This window comes from Aquarana catesbeiana, linkage group LG07 (assembly GCF_042186555.1).
Source record: "Aquarana catesbeiana isolate 2022-GZ linkage group LG07, ASM4218655v1, whole genome shotgun sequence".
NCBI classification, from domain to species: domain Eukaryota; kingdom Metazoa; phylum Chordata; class Amphibia; order Anura; family Ranidae; genus Aquarana; species Aquarana catesbeiana.
Window position 1 is genome coordinate 299,512,706 of NC_133330.1, and position 23,788 is coordinate 299,536,493.

A 23,788-nucleotide genomic window follows, 5' to 3' on the forward strand; every position below is an offset into this window, starting at 1 on the left:
GGATACCAGAGAGCAGAGAAGTAGACACCTCTCTGCCCACTGCTATGCCAAAAGAAGCACGAGTTGCCGATGGTTAAGCTGCTAGATGGTTCCAGATGAGAGGACACCAGAGAGCAGAGAAGTAGACATAGCAGATGATTCTCTGGAAGAACTGGCGGATCTTGACAGATGGATAGAGTAGGAAGCGAAGTCAGAGCCAGGGCCGGGGGTCAAACACAGGAAGACAATCAGGAGCAAATGCATAAGTGTGGTCAGGATCAAGCCAGGTTTAAACACAGAATGCCAATCAGGAACAGAAGTAGGAGCAGGTCCATGGAGTAAGCTGTGGTCAGAGCCAGCAGAGAAGCCAGAACAAGTCAGGGGTAAGCCGGGTCGGTATTGAGTAATCAAGCAGAAGCGCAAGGCACAAGAACTGGATACAAAGGCTGACAATAATCCAGCATCTGATGAGGAGGACTACCGTTCTTGTATAGGCCACTGGACGCTGACAATTATCGCACTTTGTGTGCACTGTTGCATATGCAGATTCTCCACTGTGTGCTGCGCGCTATTGCGCATGCGTGAATTAGCACAGCCATACTGGGCATTGGCATATTTGCCAGGTCTTCTCCAAATCCTTCCCTGATAGCATCAAGTGCAGGAGAATTGTTGTGGTGGAGGATCCACTTGTCAGGCCCCTGAACAGATTCATGTAACCGTTTCAGAATTTCCAAGTAACAATGCAGGTTGACCGTTGTACCATGTTTTATGAACTCATAATGAACTGTCCCCTTGTGATAAAAAAAAAAGAACACACACCTGGTTTTAAACTGAGAATAAGACATGCGTGCTTTCTTCGGATGATGTGAATTCTTTGTTTTCCATTGCAAGCTCTGGGGTTTTGTTTTCCGGATTATACTGGAAATAACATCATCGGTAATAACTTCATTAAACACCTCTGCATGTTGGATGAAATTTGAACACAACGTTCTTTCTGATCTTCTGTCAAGATTCGAGGCACCATCTTTGTGGAAATCTTTCCCATTCCCAAATCCTTTGTTAGAATCAATTCGCACACTCAGTCTTCAATCTGAGCATATGAGGGTTCGCGCTCTGTCCACAGATTCCTGTCACTCATTTTCCACCAACAGCACAGCGCACAGGTGTTATTTCTTCTACTACTCTGTCAACTGGTCTGTGACCCAGGCGAGTGCAAGTTAGAACATGTCAGAACATGCTGGAGTGCGAATGTCTGTGTGACTAACCACTATAGGGCTACACATGGGCATTCTGAGAATTAAGTTGTCACACCTTGTATACTAAAATGAGAAGGTTTCTAAACTGTATGCCCTTGGTCTATGATGGTGCAGTGGGTACATGGTCCACGAGCTGTCTTTTACCTTGTGTAAGAAGTCCCCTAAACCCTGCCCTCTGTATTTAAATTTGTTCTGACAGCCATGTGCATGAGACTTGGGGTTAGAGAAGCATGCATTTCAATGAGGAGAGATCAGCAAGAGCAAGCAGGATGTTTTTTTGGTGAGCAACTGCGACAAATGTTTGGCTTTGGTACAGGTAAAGTCTCCAGGAGATATGGTGCAGTGTTTGAAAGAGGGTGAATTGATGAATGTTGAACATCCAATGTGTTCCAGTGACCTAGCATGAACTGTCATCAACATTAGAGATGAATGAGATTGTTTTCATTTCCCCAAAACGTTGGCAACTGGAAGATTTCAGAGAAATGGTGAAATGCATTACAGTCAATCACACCTGACATATGGCCAACAGAAGTGAGCAATTCTTTGGTTTATTTAGCTCAGGTGTTTCCAGAGAAGGGCAGTCTTAATGCTACAATTTACAAAGAAATTTTAGACAATTGTGTGTTTCCAACCTTGTGGTAATAGTTTGTGGAAGATCCTATTCTGTTTCAGCGTGACTGTGCCCCCATGTGCAATGCCAGCTCCATAAAGAAAGAAAGGGTTTTATGAGTTTGGTATCAAAGAACTGGTCTAATCAGAGCCCTGACCTCAACTCTATTAAATTTTGAATGCAAAGCTTTTCTTAAAAAATGTTAAAACAAGGAATACATTAAAATGTAATATCTGCTAAAGCTTTCTTTTTCTTTTTTTTTAACTTTCAGAAGGTAACACCGTCACGGTAAAGCTAATTCTATTCTTTTACTCTCTAAAGGCTAGGTTTGTCTTTTTTAAAAGATATTAAATGCACATATTTTCGCAGGTCAAAAAAATTAGCATTGATTATCATTTTTTACAGGAGCCCGCTAAGCATTCCACCCATCATAAATGGATTGCATTTACCTGTACCTCCATACAAGATTTTAGTTAGCGAGCTGGAGGAAGGGTCAATGGGCTACGAGTGCGCTGATTACCGCACTCGTGGTCTATTGAAAAATACAAGTCCATCTGCCATAATGGCTGATGGGACGTGTAGTTTATTCATTCGCAGATCTCTGTGAATGAATAACATGGCTGTGCGAGCTCCGCCTGCACAACTGCACCAAATTTAAATGTGACAGCAGCTGTGGTGGAGAGGAACCCCCGCATGCTGTCACAGTGGGGGGAAGGGGGGTGAGGTAGTAGCATGTTATATGTTACATCCTAAATACAAGTGTAACATTCAACATGTTCCTAAAAGCGATTTAAGCCTTCAATGCCTCATGCACATGGGCGTTTACACGCTCCTGAGTCTTGATGTGTAAAATGCCTGGTGCCCCTCACTATCCCTTCTCCACCCTTGTCCTCCCCCTCCTCAGTCGCCCTGGGTTGAGTAGTCAGGTGCATTTTTTGGGAAGTGATGTCACAATTATAGTTATCCTCCTGATGTTTTTTATCGTAAGAGTGATGGCTTATAACCCTTGCACCTTTTATTTTAGGCTTTGTAGTTTCGATCTGTGGAACTTTATGAACCCCCTCTTTTAATTCTAATTGTGCAGAATGTAATACAGAATTCTGTGTATTGTATATGTAGTTATAACTGTGGAGATTTGTGCATTATCTTTCTCAATAAACATACCTCCTTGTTAAAAAGCTTTCCTGCATCTAGGGAGCCATGGCACCACATTCAGCTGTCAATACAAAGAGAATGTCTGTGGTGCTTTTGTGTTCAGAAGCCATCATTGCTTACAAATACCCGGCTGCATATAGCCATTAACATGTATTGGTGGTTCTTCTTAGTACCACGGCTCCCCGGGGGCAGGAAAGTGATTAAACCCTGTAGACGTTAATGTACATGAGGCCAAACTAATCAAATACCTCTTCTGCTGCCTGTGCTGTCAATTTGATTCCTGGTTCACTGCTGCATTTAGTGGTTTGATTCTCTGACTCTTAGGTCACTATTGTATGCTTTAATTATATAGGGGATGAGAAGAAGAACCACAGAATGCAGAGGAGGACCAGGAAATTGAGAAACCTGGAACTGTCGGATGGTGTAGGATCTTCAGCTGGTGGTTTGACTTTACTATTGCAGAAGTTGATAGTTTTGACAGCAGGAGATATGAGTAGTCCATGCCTTCTACACTGGGAGCCATGTATGAACACCAATATTATCAACTTTAAAGCTTAAGTACAGCCAAAAAAAAAAAAAAAAATCAGCACAAGGGATATTACCTCTAGTCAGTAGGATATGTACCTTGTGCTGATACCATTTCTTCTTCCTCTGTCCATGCAATAACCTCCTGGTGCAGCAGGGGTTAATAGAACTAAGCTGTACTACAACTTCCATGAGTAAAGATTCTGTTTCATTCACAGAAACTCCACTTGGTGTAGCTGGGCAGAAAGGGTCGGCATAGCCAAGCTCTCCTGAAGAGAGCCTGGGACAGCTCCCACAGTTCTATTAAACCCTGCTGTACTGAGACTTTATGGTGAGGGGTGGATGGAATGGGCAGAGGAGGAAACAGCACAAGGGTCACATCCTACTGACTGCTGTAAGGTACAGTGAGGGAAAAATGTATTTAATGCCCTGCTGATTTTGTGCTTTTGCCCACTGACAAAGAAATGATCAGTCTATCATTTTAATGGTAGGTTTATTTTAACAGTGAGAGACAGATTAACAACAAAAAATCCAGAAAATCGCATTTCAAAAAAGTTATAAATCAATTTGCATTTTAATGAGTGAAATGAGTATTTGACCCCTTCGCAAAACATGCCTTAGTACTTGGTGGCAAAACCCTTGTTGGCAATCACAGAGGTCAAATGTTTCTTGTAGCTGGCCACCAGGTTTGCACACATCTCAAGAGGGATTTTTTTCCCCACTCCTCTTTGCAGATCCTCTCCGATTTAATATGGTTTTGAGGTTGGTAACTCGAACCTTCAGCTCCCTTCACATATTTTCTATGGGATTAAGGTCTGGAGACTGGCTAGGCCACTTCGGGACCTTAATATGCTTCTTCAGCTACTCCTTTGTTGCCTTGGCCTTGTGTTTTGGGTCATTGTCATGCTAGAATACCCATCCATGACACATTTTCAATGCCCTGGCCAAGGGAAGGAGGTTCCCACCCAAGATTTGACGGTACATGGCCCTGTCCGTGGTCCCTTTCATGCGGTGAAGTTGTCCTGTCCCCTTAGCAGAAAAACACCCCAAAAGCATAATGTTTCCACCTCCATGTTTGACGGTGGGGATGGTGTTCTTGGGGTCATAGGCAACATTCCTCCTCCTTCAAACACGGCAAGTTGAGTTGATGCCAAAGAGCTCAACTTTGGTATCATCTAACCACAACACTTTCACCCAGTTCTCCTCTGAATAATTCAGACGTTCATTAGCAAACTTCAAATGGGCTTGTACATGTGCTTTCTTGAGCAGGGTGATCTTGCGGGCGTTGCAGGATTTCAGTCCTTCGCGGCGTAGTGTGTTACCAATTGTTTTCTTGGTGACTATGGTCCCAGCTGCCTTGAGATCATCGACAAGATTCTCCTGTGTAGTTTTGGGCTGATTCCTCACCATTCTCATGATCATTGAAACTCCAAAACTCCACGAGGTGAGATCTTGCATGGAGCCCCAGACCGAGGGAGATTGACAGCTATTTTGTGTTTCTTCCATTCGCGAATAATCGCACCAACTGTTGTCGCCCTCTCACCAAGCTGCTTGGCGATGGTCTTGTAGCCCATTCCAGCCTTGTGTAGGTCTACAATCTTGTCCCTGACATCCTTGGACAGCTCTTTGGTCTTGGCCATGGTGGAGAGATGTCTTTTATATAGGTAACAAGCTAAGTTAGGAGCAATCCCTTTAAGAGAGTACTCCTAATCTCAGCTCGTTAACTGTATAGAAGACAACTGGGAGCCAGAAATCTTGCTGATTGATAGGGGATCAAATACTTATTTCACATATTAAAATGCAAATCAATTTATAACTTTTTGAAATGCAATTTTCTGGATATTTGTGTTGTTATTCTGTCTCTCACTGTTAAAATAAACCGACCATTAAAATTATAGACTGATCATGTCTTTGTCAGTGGGCATCAAAATACTTTTTTCCCCTCAGTGCATGTCCCTTGTGTTGATTTTTTAAAGGTACAGGCAGTCCCCGGATTACAAACATCCAACTTACAAATGACTCCTACTTACAAACGGAGGAAAACAACAGGAAGTTAAAGGAAATCTACCCATAGGAAGGGAAATTCACCCCTATAAGAGCTATCATGGAAAAAAGGTGTCTCCACTGAAGCTTTAATCACAAACCAACATTTTCAAAATCCAATTGTCATAGGTACAGAAAGTGAGGTGAAATCTTCTGAACAGGGACATAGACAACAAAACAAATGTTACAGGGGTGTTAACCCTTCCCTATGCTATCCAAAAAAAATAAACATTTTTTTTTTGGCTGGAGCTACGCTTAAAAAATTTACCTGTTCCGACTTACATGCAAGTTCAACAAACCTACAGACCCTATCTTGTTTGTAACCCAGGGACTGCCTACTGCAGACACTGATACTATCAACAGATCTAATGGTCTGAAGGTATTTGTGGGTTCTTTCCAGTACACAACTGGTTAAATTGTCAAACCTAGATTTGCCAAGAGATGCCGAGATTGTAAGCAATATGATCACCAAATGGTGACACTTTCCACAGACACCACACATGGAGAGTAAATTCTTTCCATCTAATTAGAAAAAAAAATGTTTAATAAAAAATGGCTGTCACATTCTCTGAAGTTGATTAGGATTGTTTTGTCTGCTTGAATCTTCAGACTGATTCACTGCTCCATAAGAGGGCAGTAAAGTCACATAACAATGTGCTTCAATCCAATGCGGCATTGTATGTTCTACTTGTAGCCTGTAAAAACTCTGATAGCTATAACACTGAAGCTCTGTTTACATAGATATACAGTGCCTTGAAAAAGTATTCAAACCCCTTGAAATTTTCCACATTTTGTCATGTTACAACCAAAAACGTAAACGCATTTTATTGGGATCTGTGATAGACCAACACAAAGTGGCACATAATTGTAAAGTGTAAGGAAAGTGATAAATGGTTTTCACGTTTTTTACAAATAAATATCTGAAAAGTGTGGTGTACATTTGTATTCAGCCCCCTTTACTCCGATACCCCTAACTAAAATCTAGCGGAACCAATTGCCTTCAGAAGTCACCTAATTAGTAAATCCACCTGTATATAATTTAATCTCAGTATACATACTGTACAGCTGTTCTGTGAAGCCCTCAGAGGTTTGTTAGAAAACCTTAGTGAACAAACAGCATCATGAAGGCCAAGGAACACACCAGACAGGTCAGGGATAAAGTTGTGGAGAAGTTTAAAGCAGGGTTAGGTTATAAAAAAATATCCCAAGCTTTGAACATCTCACAGAGCACTGTTCAATCCATCATCCAAAAATGAAAAGAGTATGGCACAACTGCAAACCTACCAAGACATGGCCGTTCACCTAAACTCACAGGCTAGGAGAGCATTAATCAGAGCAGCACATAAGCGGACTTCTCGTCGGACTGAACTCCGAAAGACTTTTCAACAGAGTTCCAACGAAACAGACTTGCCTACACAGGATCACACCAAAGTCCGATCGTTTTGAACGTGATGACGTACGACCGGACTAGAATAAGGAAGTTCATAGCCAGTAGCCAATAGCTGCCCTTGCGTCGTTTTTGGTCCGTCGGACTAGCATACAGACAAATGGATTTTTCGATAGGAATCGAGTCCGTCGGAAAGATTTCAAACTTGTTCTATTTCTGAGGTCCGTCAGATTTTTAGACAGAAAAGGTCAGATGAAGCCCACCCACGATCGAATTGTCCGACGAATTCGTTCCGTCGGACCTTTGATGCTGAAAAGTTCGGTCGTGTGTATGCGGCATTAGAGTCTGCAAAATACTTGAGACTGGGGCAGAGGTTCACCTTCTAGCAGGACAATGACCCTAAACATACAGCCAGAGCTACAATGGAATGGTTTAGATCATAGGTGTCAAACACAAGGCCCGCGGGCCGAATTCGGCCCTCTAGGCCATTTCATGTGGCCCATCACACCTCTCCTGTAGCTGCAAGAGAGCTCCAGGACTCCTCTGGTCGTCCTCCAGACCCCTACTTTCTGCTTTCAAGCAATGCATCCAGCTTCTTCCCAGCAGCAGCATAAGGAAAGGGGGTGCACTGTGATGTTAGGGAGGGTAGGGGACTCAACTTCTGATGGTGGGGTGGATCTTTACATCTAATGTAAAAGGAGGGGATGCGCTGGACATCTAATCTTACAGATACAACCGGCCCTTTTGACAATTATAATGCTGATGCGGCCCACAGTGAAATTAAGTTTGACACCCCTGGTTTAGATCAAAGCATATTCATGTGTTAGAATGGCCCAGTCAAAGTCCAGACCTAAATCCAATTGAGAATCTGTGGCAAGACTTGGAAATTGCTTTTCACAGACGCTCTCCATCCAATCTGACAGAGCTTGAGCTGCTTTGCAAAGAAGAATGGGCAAAAATTTTACTCTCTAGAAGTGCAAAACCTGGTAGAGATATACCCAAAAAGACTTGCAGCTGTAATTGTAGCGAAAGGGGGTTCTACAAAGTATTGACTCAGGGGGGCTGAATGCAAATGCACGCCACACTTTTCACATATTTATTTGTAAAAAATTTTGAAAACCATTTATTATTTTCCTTCCACTTCACAATTACTGTATTTATTGGCGTATAACACGCACCTTTTCACCCTGAAAATCGGGTGAAAATTATGTGTGCCTGTTATACGCCAATACTGCAATTTGGGCTGCCTAGGAGGGAACGGGGAGGGGGACGGGATGAGCGCCGTCAGATTACATACAGCGAGAATCTCCTGTTTACTCAGCGGCTCTGTAATAGGAAGTCCCATCTCCTGGGCCGGCATTGGACCAGTGTTCTGGCTATCATAGAAGCCGGTCCAGGAGGCGGGACTTGTATTAAAGAGGCCGCTGAGTAAACAGGAGATTCTTGCTGTAAGTAATCTGACAGCGCTCGTCCCTCCCCCTCCTTGTCCCCTCCCAGGCAACAGTAATCTGAGGTGAGGCTGAAGATGGACATTGATCAGGCTGCATTCATGGCAATCGTGAGGCTGCAGATGGGCATTGATCAAGCTGCATTGATGGGCAATTGTGAGGCTGTATCTGGGCATAGATCAGGCTGCATTGATTGGCAATTGTGAGGTTGCAGATTGGCATTGATCAAGCTGCATTGATGGGCAATTGTGAGGCTGCAGATGGCATTGATCAGGCTGCAGATGGTATTGATCAGGCTGCAGATGGCATTGATCAGGCTGCAGATGGGCATTGATCAGGCTGCAGATGGGCATTGATCAGACTGCAGATGTGCATTGACCCGTATTTTGCTTCAAAGTTCTTTATTTAAAGTTTAAGTTTTTTCCCGAAACGTCCTTCCTAAAATGAAGGTGCATGCCGATAAATACGGTATGTGCTACTTTGTGTTGGTCTATCACACAAAATCCCAATAAAATACATTTATGTTTTTGGTTGTAACATGACAAAATGTGGAAAATTTCAAGGGGTATGAATGCTTTTTCAAGGCACTGTATGTATACTATATATAGTGTGCACTGTGTGTGTATATATTGATATATCTATATATATAACTATATATATATATATATATATATAGATATATATATATAGATATATATCTATATATAGATATATATCTATCTATATATAGATATAGATCTATATATAGATCTATATCTATATATACACAGTATCTCACAAAAGTGAGTACACCCCTCACATTTTTGTAAATATTTTATTATATCTTTTCATGTGACAACACTGAAGAAATGACACTTTGCTACAATGTAAAGTAGTGAGTGTACAGCTTGTATAACAGTGTAAATTTGCTGTCCCCTCAAAATAACTCAACACACAGCCATTAATGTCTAAGCTGCTGGCAACAAAAGTGAGTACACCCCTAAGTGAAAATGTACAAATTTGGCCCAAAGTGTCAATATTTTGTGTGGCCACCATTATTTTCCAGCACTGCCTTAACCCTCTTGGGCATGGAGTTCACCAGATCTTCACAGGTTGCCACTGGGGTCCTCTTCCACTCCTCCATGACAACATCACGTAGCTGGTGGATGTTAGAGAACTTGCGCTCCTCCAGCTTCTGTTTGAGGATGACCCACGGATGCTCAATAGGGTTTAGGTCTGGAGACATGCTTGGCCAGTCCATCACCTTTACCCTCAGCTTCTTTAGCAAGGCAGTGGTCGTCTTGGAGGTGTGTTTGGGGTCATTATCATGTTAGAATACTTTCTGACAGTTTCTCTTTCTTCCTTCTTCACTTCATACCCCTCGCAGGTTTCCCTTATTTGGGGCTATTTCCATCATTCGTTTTTACCCTCAGTATGGTTTGTTGTGCACCCCACTAATCTATCCATGGATCCCCAATGTATGTAGTGCCCCCCTTAGTCACCCCACATCTTTCTGACCATGCAGCTACACCTCTAATGTTTTACATATGTCCTCCAGCTTGAGTGGCCTTCATTATATCCTTATGCTATTTATATACTATATCTTTTTAACATTCATTAACACAACTTGATGAGACAATGGTGTTTCGCTCAGCTGAACCTGAACTGTTTCGCTCAGCTGAACCTGAAGTAGAGGGATCATTTGTACTTCTGAATACAGTGGGGACGGAAAGTATTCAGACCCCCTTGAATTTTTCACACTTTGTTATATTGCAGCCATTTGCTAAAATCATTTAAGTTCATTTTTTTTCCTCATTAATGTACACATACATAAAAATGGTGCACATACTTTTCAGTTTTGATATGTTTTTGCTGCCAAGCACATTATCTCCTAGCATTCCATGGACTACCACCTCTTCTGAAGACCCCCACTGGTACTCGCCTGCTCTTCCTCTCCTGCATGTACCTCTATAGCAAATCATGTGCTATGGGGTGCACGGGTGCACACCCCAGTCAGTCTGTGTACATCCATAGATACACACAGCATGGCTCGGCCATGCCCCTCACTCCCTCCTCACAGGATTTGATTGATAGCAGCAGGAGCCAATGACTCCCAACGCTGTCTGTGTGTCCTTTGAGAATAAGAAGAGAGGAGAGTGGAGCTGCAGACAGGCACAGAACTGGATTGATGTAGAAATCAGGTAAGTATTTGGTGGGTGGAGGAACAGCTAGTGGAATGCATAGCATGCATTAGGTTTGTGAAAAGTTTGATTTTAGAACCATGTTAAATGTATAAAACATGAGGTAATGTGCATGCATTGCAGAGATATACTAATTATTTTACCTTGACATGCTCTATAAGGTTACCTTTGAAGGCTGGTCTTAGACCTCAGGTGGCAGTTGCATATGTATTCATGAATGTTGAAAGGCGTTGAAAGGTCTTTTTGACCAGATTTGCCCAAGTCCTTGCATTTATGCCTATGAAGGAGGGAAGAGGATGAGAAGGGGCATAAAAAGACACTCTTGTCTCCAGAGAAACAGTAGCGATCAGAAAAGTGTTCCAAGCCTTTCCAATCAGTTATTGCCATGGGGAATGGTCAGCTGGTGGTGTCTATTTGTACTGTAAACATGAGATTGGACTGAACAATGCTCAGTCCCTGAGTTTATAGTTAACTTGAGATGGCCATAGAATATAACCATGGCATATTATTGTAAAAAAAAAAAAAAATTGTACATAGTATAGTCATACTTAAAGTTTTGAAAATCTGTATTGAAACTAGAGTAGGTTCAAATTTGTCTTTGGCCTATCAGCATTTTACAACACATAGCAACTTATTACATCATGTGACTGCAAGTTTGGCATGAGCAGTTTGTAACATTCAGTACAGATCTCGCCAGAGCCAAGAGGCAGAAAAAAATGAAACCTGATAATAAAGTATTTTTTTTCCTTTATGTCCTGTTCTAGAGATTTCCTTTTCAGTGCCCTGAAGATACAAAAAGAAGCAAGTGGAAATCTCTCTAAAGTCAGGTAAATCCCTTCTTAGTTGTCACTGGAACAAGCATACCCATTGGAAGATTACTTTCCTATTCCTGTTCTGGTGACAACTCACTAGGACAACTGGAGAGTGAATCTCCTTAGTTGGAACACAGACAGCAATAAAACCTGAAACTTTTATAACTGAGGCACTGGATTTGCCATGCTGGATCAGTCATGCGTGATTGAAGAAAGTCAACTAGATTCAGATGGGGAGCAATGGATCTGGTTCTTCCGCTCTCAACACAAACGAGCACCTTGTCTAGGGGACCCTGATTTTAGAATCCACCTTCAAAAAATCGCTAGACCAAACAATTAGGAGTCCACAAACTTTTAATATTGGCATGTAAAGGGTGAATGATAAAACTCATTCAGGATCAGTGTAATGCCCTGTACACACGATCTGAATTTTCATTGGAAAAACCTTGGATGGTTTTTCTGACAGAATGCCGCTCAGGCTTGTCTTGCATACACACGGTCACACAAAAGTTCTCTGAAATTTCGACCGTCAAGAACGTGGTGAAGGGAAGTTCCATACAAAGCGATGATTCTGAGCATGCTTGGCTTTTTGCGCGTCAGAATTGCATACAGGCGAACGGAATTTCCGATAGGAACTTTTTCCGACGGAAAAATAGAGAACCTGCTCTCAATCTTTTGCTGGCGGAAATTCCGCCAGCAAAAGTCCGACGGAGCATACACACGGTCGGAATTTCCGACCAAAAGTTCACATCGGACTTTTGCTGGCGGAATTTCCGATCATGTGTACGGGGCATAGCAGCAACGATATCTGAGCCCTGAAGAAGGGGGAGATCTCCAAAACATGTTGGCTGTTTCAAGTTTTCTTGTCATGAACTAACACCAAATCTTTGAATTGTCTTAGGCTTGGTTAACACTGGTACGACAAACACTCCGACTTTGGGAGAACATGTTGCATGACGTGTATAAATCAATGGTTCCCTGTGAGAGCCATCTTAACTGGTCCGACACAAGTCGGTCCGACTTTGAAAATGGTTCCTGCACTACTTTGTCCAACTTTAATCCTACTTCAGCCCATTGAATATCATTTAAGTCGGATCGAAGACAATACCAGACAATACCAGTCCCTTTGTGCCTGGTATGAATCTTGAGGGGAACCCCCACGCCAAAAAAAAAATGGCGTGGGGTGCACGGGCACCTTTCAGAGAAAGCTTAGACTTTCCTCAATGAACGCAAAGTGTTCTCTGATTGGAAGAGGTGGAAAGATGTCACAATCTCCACCTCTTACACTCAGAGAACACTTTACGTTCATTAAGAAAATGCAAAGTGTTCTCTGAATGGTATCTGTGCCAAGTGGTTGACTTTCTGTAATCACTTTGCAGCAGGACAGCTACATGGCACAGGACCTGGAAGCTATCAGCAATCACTGTAGTAGAGGTGCCTGATACAGTGATTTTCAGCTTCCACAGTAATCCCACAGGTATGGCACATACATACTTATATTGGTCCAAGAGAGACCAATGTAACTATGTAAAAAATGCCATAACTAAACATCAGCTTTAATAAAAGTAAATGTGCTCATTTAAGACAATCCTGATATTCGGTTCATGTTCAAGTAGAAACAACACTTTTTATTAACACGCTGAGCTCATATTTCATTCAATTAATGAGCAATAAGGACTCATCCCCCACTCAATCATTCACAATTATGTTATTGTAATGAAGGTAAAGCATGTTTAACATATGGCCTTTAGTGAATTTTTTTAGCTTTGATCTTCAAAGTAACTGGAGCTGATTCAATGTACCATTTTTTTTCCTTTGGATACCAGCACTGAATACAACTGGGATATCATTAAATTGGAGCCTATTCAATTAGCGGTTTCCCAGATTTAAAGCAGAACTCAGATGAGGAGGAAATTCGCTCTTATATGAAATCATATTTATCCACCTGGTATTTCCTTTATTAGGAGGTCTAGAAGTACCTGAAGGGAAAAGTAAAAAAGGAAGAATGTATGACTGAAAAGGACAGCACCACATCCCTAATGGAAGTTAGAAGCAAAATGTCGAGGAAGGTGGGACTTTATAGGTGCCAAATCCTCCTCTTGAAATAACAATCCAAACATAAAAGGTAGAAAATGTACGCTTTATTAAACAGATATGGTAAAAAACATATTAGGGGCTTCACCCCTTAAAATCATAGTGTATATCTGATAATGATGGAGGAAAGAGAGTCCAACATCAGTAAATGCAGGGAATTTACTTGTTGACCCCAACGCATTTTGCCAGTATCGGCTTCTTCAGGGGATTAGGGGATGCAGTGAGTGTGGAACAACTGAGGAAAACAAAAATATCCACTTCAAAAACTTAAAAAAAGAAACATAAATTGATTAAGTTTATTCAATACGCATTGACTTACAATTTGTGTAAAACTAACACATTTAATGATGTCCAGAGAGATGTGTATAACTCCCAACTGGAGATACCAAAGGGTGCACACAGACAGGCACAAGGGCAATGCCAGAAGAGGTCCCACCTCCAGGCCAACAAGCAGATAACCTCAAGTAGCAGGGAAACCCACGTCATTAAACATTTGTCTGATCAAAAGGTCCAGAATGTTGCTAAAAATGAGAACCACAAAGAACATAGTGCATTAAAATGCATGCAGATGTCCACCTTCACTGTCCCATATAGACTAGCAAGACATATGAAAAGCACTTGAGAGTCCACTTACATGTATTTCCTATGACTACAAACAGCCAATGCTGAAGGGAAATGTAAAGGCTATCTAAAGCCAAGACTTTTTTTAGTGTAGGATAGAGTTGGGAAGGGTGAGAACCCCAGTCAGTGCCACTGGAAAAGGAAAAAAAGGGAGAATTCTTCCAATGGGGATGCCTACTCCAGTTCACTTTTATAAGAGGAGATGTCTTCTCACTTCCTGTTGTACCTATGAGACAGGAGGGGAAATCTCCCAAATGGGACACAGACTGCACAAAAAAAAAAAGAAACAACAAAAAAAAAATATCTATTCAAGTACGAGGTCTGTCCAGAAAAAAGTCCAGCCCTTGTTAATATAATAGTGTGTGCAACATTGATGTAACTTGGAATCAGAGCAAGGACCTCTCCAATAATGTCCTGCCTCTTTTACAAAAACAACGGACTATTGCGGTACCATGAAAAAAGACTTGAATTAAAAAAGCATAAATTTATTTCAAAACATGATAAAAAAGTCCCATAGGGGACATCAATTGTACATATTCATAACATGACATGCATAGACAATGATAATTGTTTTACAGCATTGTTGATACTAGGTTGGTATAGCTAATGCCCACACAGATATATGGACAGAAATTGTATGGTGTGATACTTGCAGACGTGACCTCTACGTTTCGCGGTCACAGCCGCTTCTTCAGGAGGCGTCTAACAGTATATAGTCTATGAGGGTAAAGAACAATACAGTATCAACATAGTAAAAAACATACATGATTTTACAAAAAGTACATAGTTGATATTGGAGAATATATTTGAAATTTGAAGTTTAAAAATTGCACTCACCAAACTATAACCATAACGGATACCACCTTTAACTCTCCCTCTGTTAATTCTGTGTGTTTCTCAACCAGGTACATAGGGATACTTGCTGCATTCCACACCCCTCACTCCCTTTCCCCTTCCCCACCCCCTTCCCCTTTTTCCTCTCCCCCCCCTTTTCCCCCCCTTTTCCCTTTCCCTTCCCCATCCCTTTCTTTTCTTTTCCTTTTTTCCCTCTTCTCTTTTTTCCCCTATCCCTTGTTCCCTCCTGCCTCTCCCTTTTCCTTTTCCCTACCCTTCCCCCTTGTGTTTCTCTTCCTTTCCCTTTCCCTCCCCTTCCCTTCCCCCCTTTTTCCCCCTCACCCTTTCTCCCCCCCCTCCCCTTATCCCTCCTCTGCCCCCTCCCTTCTCCCTCTTTTTCCCTCCTCTCCCCGCTCCTTCTCCCCCTCCCCCTCTCCCCACTCCCACTACCGTCCCTGTCCCTTCCCCCCTCATCCCCCCTTTTCCTCTCCCCTTTCCTTCCCCTGTTCTCTTCTTTCCTCTTCCTTCTCCTTTCCCCTTCTGCCCCTTTCCAAAAACCCCCCCTTTCCCCCCCCCTTCCTTTCCAGCCATTTTCCTTGGCACCGATCCCTTCACCCCCACCCCAACACTCCCGGGTGCTCTTCATTCAGACATACCGTTTGATTGTTTAAAACCTTATCCCATTGAATTTTTCACAATAGCATTACCTTAATTTGCCTCCCTGGCCCGCCCCCGGGGGAACGCCTCGTGAGGGCGTCTCACAAATATCGCTCCAGAGAACCGTTATGGTTATAGTTTGGTGAGTGCAATTTTTAAACTTCAAATTTCAAATATATTCTCCAATATCAACTATGTACTTTTTGTAAAATCATGTATGTTTTTTACTATGTTGATACTGTATTGTTCTTTACCCTCATAGACTATATACTGTTAGACGCCTCCTGAAGAAGCGGCTGTGACCGCGAAACGTAGAGGTCACGTCTGCAAGTATCACACCATACAATTTCTGTCCATATATCTGTGTGGGCATTAGCTATACCAACCTAGTATCAACAATGCTGTAAAACAATTATTATTGTCTATGCATGTCATGTTATGAATATGTACAATTGATGTCCCCTATGGGACTTTTTTATCATGTTTTGAAATAAATTTATGCTTTTTTAATTCAAGTCTTTTTTCATGGTACCGCAATAGTCCGTTGTTTTTGTAAAAGAGGCAGGACATTATTGGAGAGGTCCTTGCTCTGATTCCTCTTTTTACCCTACTTCCTGATCTTAGTCATATTTAGGATGATGGTACCCAAATGTATGTTTACCCCTTTTGTAAACCATGTGGCATACCCATAAATTGATGTAACTTGGCAAGTGGCAACCAAGGACTGGAATTCGCATGCAAGAAAAATGACGACTACACTTTTATTTATTCATGTAAAACCTTTACCCCCTCCCCAAAAAAATGTGCTGTAACTGCAGTGTGAGCTGGAGTAGGGCTTTAATGAGTTAGTCTAGTTATCTAAATTTGCTAGTACATCTAACACTCTCCTCCCCCAGGCTGACAATGCTCCTGTCTAAAGGTGCCCCCTGTGCAGTGGTGTGTAACTGGCCAGATCACCAGGTAAAAACAGAGGGGAAAAAGCCTAAAGAAGAAAACAAATGCAGCCACTACAACTAATGATTGGTAAGCTTCAATACAATACATTTTAGACATGTGCGGTTCGTTTTTCGGAAATTCAGAATTTCCAAATTAGAATAGTACCGAATTTAAATGAATCTGAAATAACGGAAAAAAATTCGGACGAAATTCGAATTTGAATAGTTTTCAAATCGTTTTTGAATACTTTTCGAATTCAAATAGTTTTCAAATTCAAATTCGCAAAAAATAGAAAAAAAAATGATATATGTATATCTATATCTATATATATCTATATATAGATATAGATAGATAGATAGATAGATAGATAGATAGATAGATAGATAGATAGATAGATAGATAGATAGATAGATAGATAGATAGATCTATCTATCTATATAGATATATATAGATATACATCTATATATATATTGATAATATATAAATATATCTATATATTTATTTATTTATTTTTCTATTCTATTCCTTTATTTTCTATTCTATTTTTTTCCCTCTGGAAATTGGAAAACTATTTGAATTTGAAAACTATTCGACATTGATTTGAAAACTTCTTAAATTGATCCGAATTGAAATTTGAAAAATTTGAATCGATTCGAAAATGAATAAACAAAACGAATTCCGAAATCAAATAAAATGAATTAAACAAAATTAACTAAATAATTTATGTAAATAACAAATCTAAATGAAGCAAAACAATTTTTTCGTTCTCTACATGTCTATTACATTTTTGATTTGGAGTTTAATACCACGTTTTATCTATAGCCTATTTATTTTTCTTGGAGCGTGTACATATAGTAAATTATATTAGTGAAATTAATGTATTAATTAAATTAACTTAGTGAATAATTAGGGTGGTAAAGGATTGGTCTAAATAAACAGGATAAAAAGTGTTTTTTTTTTAGGTTTGTGTGCCTTTAATGAAAAATATATTGAACTGTTTTCAAAGGTTCACCAGTAAAGTTACCATGGCCTCTTACCAAGTTATTATGTCATTAAGTATATAAATCAGCAATTTCCTACTATATGTTTTCCTCTAACCAAAACTAGCTAATAATTACAGCAACAACTCTGGTACTCCCTGCAATGGCTTAATGGTCTCCTTTGGTTTTTTACTATAGGTGGTAATCCCCAACCAATTAGCACCTCCATTCAAGGCATAGAACAACATGCACTGTATTCTTATCATGTGGATAAGCGGAATACTTGTGTTCTGCAGGAAGCTCTCTGTTTGTTGAAGGAGATTTATGGGTTACCACACAACAGGGCTGTTTTTACTGCACAGACCTCTTAATAGGGGGAAAAGTCATTTCCTTTGTGAGACAGTTGCAGGGTTAAGAGTAAATAAAATGCATTGATCCAAATAAACCATTACTTGGTGGCAATTAAAGAGCATTAACACCCAGCGAAAACCGCAATTAGCTGTAAAAAAAAACAAAAAAAACCCTGCCTGTAGGGCCTGATTTAAGAAAAATATATTTATTTTTTATATGTATTATTTAGTAATTTGATTCAGACTTGACTTTGCTTTTTTTTGGACAGCCCTTTTTCAAAGCTGAAATGTAAAAATCTAAATATGCCATTGAAATATATACATATTTACATATGTGAGAAGCTGTTTTACCTGCCAAAGAATTCATTTTTCTTTCTACCCAGTCCTACAATTTAGAAAGCCCTACCAGAGAGCACAGCCAGGGTGGTGGCCTGACTGTTCTCTGCTGTAAAGTGCTTGTAAACCCGTTCTGCCATGCAGCACTAGGGTCTTCAGTTTGAATGCCAACAATGGTGTAACCTGCTTGGAGTTAGCATGTTCTCACTGTGCCCGCGTGGGTTTCCTCCCACATTCTAAAGACATGCGTGACATGTGTATGTATGAATGTGAGTTAAGCAGCTCATACACGGAGCAAATTTCTATCCTGCAACTACAGTATAGGGGAAACCCTCCCGCCGAGCCATTGTATTCTCCTAGCAAGGGGGCCTTAGGGGAAGCTGTCCCCGCCAGGAGAAGACAGTGATTATTGCTAGCAGCTATAATAGCCGCTTGCAATAATTGCATGCAAAATCTGGCAGGCTGGTTTTACCTAAGTTGATCGATCGATCAACTTGGTACATTCAGCCTGCCCATACATTGTTTGAATCCCGGTCGGTGTTCTGTCAGATTAGCGAGCCTGTCGATCAGCGAACGGACGTGGCGTTCCATGTTAGCTTACTGACTAAAAATACTCACTGCATATGCGTTCCACCACTAGCTGGTTTGTTATCTGACAGTCAGATATCTGTGGACATCTTGTTACACCCAGCCAAGTCCTGAATTGCACACTCATTATAGCAATAAAGTGATTTATGTGTTTGCTAATCTGACAGAACACCATGACTGAGTGAGGGTGTCCAAAAATATCCGTCGGCGCCTTATGACTTTACGTTTGGCACTGAGCAGTGCGGGGTGTACCAAGATGGCCGTCGAAGTTTAACATCAAAACAGTGTCACGGGTTTCAAAATACTGTATATACAGTGGATACGGAAAGTATTCAGACCCCCTTAAATTTTTCACTCTTTGTTATATTGCAGCCATTTGCTAAAATCATTTAACTTCATTTTTTTTTCTCATTAATGTACACACAGCACCCCATATTGACAGAAAAACACAGAATTGTTGACATTTTTGCAGATTTATTAAAAAAGAAAAACTGAAATATCACATGATCCTGAGTATTCAGACCCTTTGCTGTGACACTCATATATTTAACTCAGGTGCTGTCTATTTCTTCTGATCATCCTTGAGATGGTTCTACACCTTCATTTGAGTCCAGCTGTGTTTGATTATACTGATTGGACTTGATTAGGAAAGCCACACACCTATCTATATAAGACCTTACAGCTCACAGTGCACGTCAGAGCAAATGAGAATCATGAGGTAAAAGGAACTGCCTGAAGAGCTCAGAGACAGAATTGTAGCAATGCACAGATCTGGCCAAGGTTACAAAAAAAATTCTGCTGCACTTAAGGTTCCTAAGAGCACAGTGGCCTCCATAATCCTTAAATGGAAGACGTTTGGTTCGACCAGAAACCTTCCTAGAGCTGGCTGTCCGGCCAAACTGAGCTATCGGGTGAGAAGAGCCTTGGTGAGAGAGGTAAAGAAGAACCCAAAGATCACTGTGGCTGAGCTCCAGAGATGCAGTCGAGAGATGGGAGAAAGTTGTAGAAAGTCAACCATCACTGCAGCCCTCCACCAGTCGGGGCTTTATGGCAGAGTGGCCCGACGGAAGCCTCTCCTCAGTGCAAGACACATGAAAGCCTGCATGGAGTTTGTTAAAAAACACCTGAAGGACTCCAAGATGGTGAGAAATAAGATTCTCTGGTCTGATGAGACCAAGATAGAACTTTTTGGCCTTAATCCTAAGCGCTATGTGTGGAGAAAACCAGGCACTGCTCATCACCTGTCCAATACAGTCCCAACAGTGAAGCATGGTGGTGGCAGCATCATGCTGTGGGGGTGTTTTTCAGCTGCAGGGACAGGACGACTGGTTGCAATCGAGGGAAAGATGAATACAGCCAAGTACAGGGATATCCTGGACGAAAACCTTCTCCAGAGTGCTCAGGACCTCAGACTGGGCCGAAGGTTTACCTTCCAACAAGACAATGACCCTAAGCACACAGCTAAAATAACGAAGGAGTGGCTTCACAACAACTCCGTGACTGTTCTTGAATGGCCCAGCCAGTGCCCTGACTTAAACCCAATTGAGCATCTCTGGAGAGACCTAAAAATGGCTGTCCACCAACGTTTACCATCCAACCTGACAGAACTGGAGAGGATCTGCAGGGAGGAATGGCAGAGGATCCCCAAATCCAGGTGTGAAAAACTTGTTGCATCTTTCCCAAAAAGACTCATCATGGCTGTATTAGATCAAAAGGGTGCTTCTACTAAATACTGAGCAAAGGGTCTGAAAACTTAGGACCATGTGATATTTCAGTTTTTCTTTTTTAATAAATCTGCAAAAATGTCAACAATTCTGTGTTTTTCTGTCAATATGGGGTGCTGTGTGTACATTAATGAGGAAAAAAATGAACTTAAATGATTTTAGCAAACGGCTGCAATATAACAAAGAGTGAAAAATTTAAGGGGGTCTGAATACTTTCCGTCCCCACTGTAAGCATATATGCTCACTTTATTGCTTTAATGAGTGTAAAATTCAAGACCTGGCTGGGTGTAACAAGATGTCCGCTACTGCCTTCTGACTGCAGGTGTTCTGTCAGATTAGCAAACCTCAAAGAAAAAAAAACTGCGCTATATGAAACCATATACGTGATAGTAGTTCACTGCAAATGATGGAATTACCTTATCCTGTAAGGGACATATTTGCTCCCTAGCGATAGGAAGATTCTGATACTTGGAGAAAATCAATTTGCATCACAGTAATAAATCCGAAATGTATTATGCAAATAATCACATGATAAAATCATAAGTCAATGAAGATATTTTTGTTCACAAAAATTGTCCAAACTGATAATGTTGCTGGTCACTGAATGGTCACATTAAAGGGATGTCTCTCCTTCATAGATAATAGTGACTTGACCTATGAGATAGGAAAGTCCTTCCACCTAGAAAATAACTGCCTCTAACAGCTGCTCAGATCTCTTTTTTAAGGAGATCAGCTCTGCTTTTAGGCTTATATCCCAGCCATAGTCTCTCTGTTTAACCATCAGATGGCAACTCTCCTCCTCTCTGGTCTTTCCTTAATGCATGGGAGCAAGCAGACCGTGCAATTCTGTTGAAGATGAAATCTATGTACTTGCACTTTGTAAACCTGGTTAAATGTGAAAATCCGGTACATATATCCCTCTACCTGTTCCAGTGTGATCCCCTAATGGAAGTACCAGAAGGCAAGCAAATGACAGCTTGCGGCTATAACCCAGCCAAAGCCTTTAATGTAGGGATCATGGATGGATCACTCAAAACATCAACCGGGACTCCGTTAGCAAACCTGCTAGCGGTGGAGCGCATGTGCAAGGAGTATTTTTGGTCAGTCAGCTGACGGAGCGTCACTTCCGTTCTCTAATCTGACAGAACACTGGTTCCTACTGAACCAGCCAAGATTCGAACCTGTAGCAGCCAGTGACGTCACCGGCACCTTATCTAAAGCTGGCCTTAGGGACCTTTGATTGTAAGCTCCTTGAGGCAGGGACTGATATGAATGTACAATTATGGCATGCCAGTCTTAGTCCGCAAGGATCAATATTGAGTTGGCCCACCCTTTGCAGCTATAACACCTTCAACTCTTCTAGGGAGGCTGTCCACAAGGTTTAAGAGTGTGTCTATGGGAATGTTTGACCATTCTTCAAGAAGCACATTTGTAAGGTCAGGCACTGATATTGGACGAGAAGGCCTGGCTCGCAGTCTCCGCTTTAATTCATCCCAAAGGTATTCTATCGGGTTGAGGTCAGGACTCTGTGCAGGCCAGTCAAGTTCCTCCACCCCAAACTCGCTCATGTCTTTATGGACCTTGCTTTGTGCACTGGTGTGCAGTCATGTTGGAACAGGAAGGGGTCATCCCCAAACTGTTCTCACAAAGTTGGGAGTATGAAATTGCCCAAAATGTCTTGGTATGCTGACGCCTTAACAGTTCCCTTCACTGGAACTTAGAAGCCAAGCCCAACCCCTTAAAAACAAACCCACTCCTATATCCCGCCTCCACCAAATGATTTGTACCAGTGCACAAAGGAAGGTCCATAAAGACATGGATGATCGAGTTTGGGGAGGAGGAACTTGACTGGCCTGCACAGAGCCCTGACCTCAACCCTATAGAACACCTTTGGGGTGAGTTTGAGTGGAGAGTCAGGCCATCTGGTCCAACATTAGTGCCTAACCTTACAAATGCTCTTCTGGAAGAATGGTCAAACATTCCCAAAGAACACACTCCTAAACCGTGTGGACAGCCTTCCCAAATAGCTGCAAAGGGTGGGTCAACGCAATATTGAACCATACGGACTAAGACTGGGATGCCATTAAAGTTCATGTGCGTGTAAAATCAGGTGTCCCAATACTTTTGACAACATAGTGTATATGTAAAGTGCTCTGTAAATTGATGGCACTATATAAATACCTGTAATAAAAAATAAAAAAACGAAATCCTTATTCTGCCTTACATAGTAAATTGATATCTCTCCTGCGAGCCCTTACATTAATATGTTCAAAAGAAATTTTGCTTTCAAATGATTATTGCAGCCACCTCTTCCTAGATCATCAAGACCACAAAACACACAGAATACCTTCTCTTCAGTTTACAGGACACTGTGTCAAAGCATTGACACAGTGTCCTGTACACTAACGAAGTCAGCCTATGTAGGACCTATATAGCCATGCTGTTTTTTGATTATTACTGCTTTTTCATAATGTTCACCTAGAGGGAATGTTTAGAGCAAACTTGTTCAACCTTTTTACCCCAGAGGAACCCTTGAAATAATGTTCAGGTCTCAGGGAACCCCTGCTAAGATTATCCCATCTGACTCATTGTGAAAATGCCCCTTATATTGGAAGTCAGTGGGAAGAATGCCCCCTTACTGTGATGATCAGAATGCTACCCTTACAGCAAGCTAAAAAGATCATAGGTGCCATGCTGTCGGCTGTGCAATATGGTGATGGACCTGAAACTATGCAGGCACCATCAGATAGAAGATCAGTTAGGCACAGCTCAAGGAACCCCTAGCAACCTCTGGAGGAATCCTACTTGAGAAGGACTGGTTTAGAGGATGTGCGTTGGCTTGCAATGATTAATCTTACAGCTTGGTAAGAAGAACTGCCTCTCCCTCTCTAAGATTGTGTGCTCTGCAGTGGCTTGCAGGACACAGAAATCATGTCAAATTCTGGTATTTAGACTAGTTATCACAGCTCACCTCATACTAAAAATGCTATATGCCTGGCCGTCTCTATCTTCAATACATTCTAAGACTGATGCGGAACAAGCAAAAGGTCAGCAAATCATAGTAAAGTTAGAACTTCTGATCTGTATCTGATCAGTGGCTAAGAAAGCGTTGAAGCCATTGGCCTACGGCAGCTCTATGTACAAATCAAGCAGCACCCTGCCAATTTTTTTACCTGAGTACCAACCTTCCAAACTTCCTTGATGTACTCCTGGATCCTGGAGTCCCCTATCTTCCCCTATCCTTGTCAGCATGCAAGGAGTGATGAAATGCAT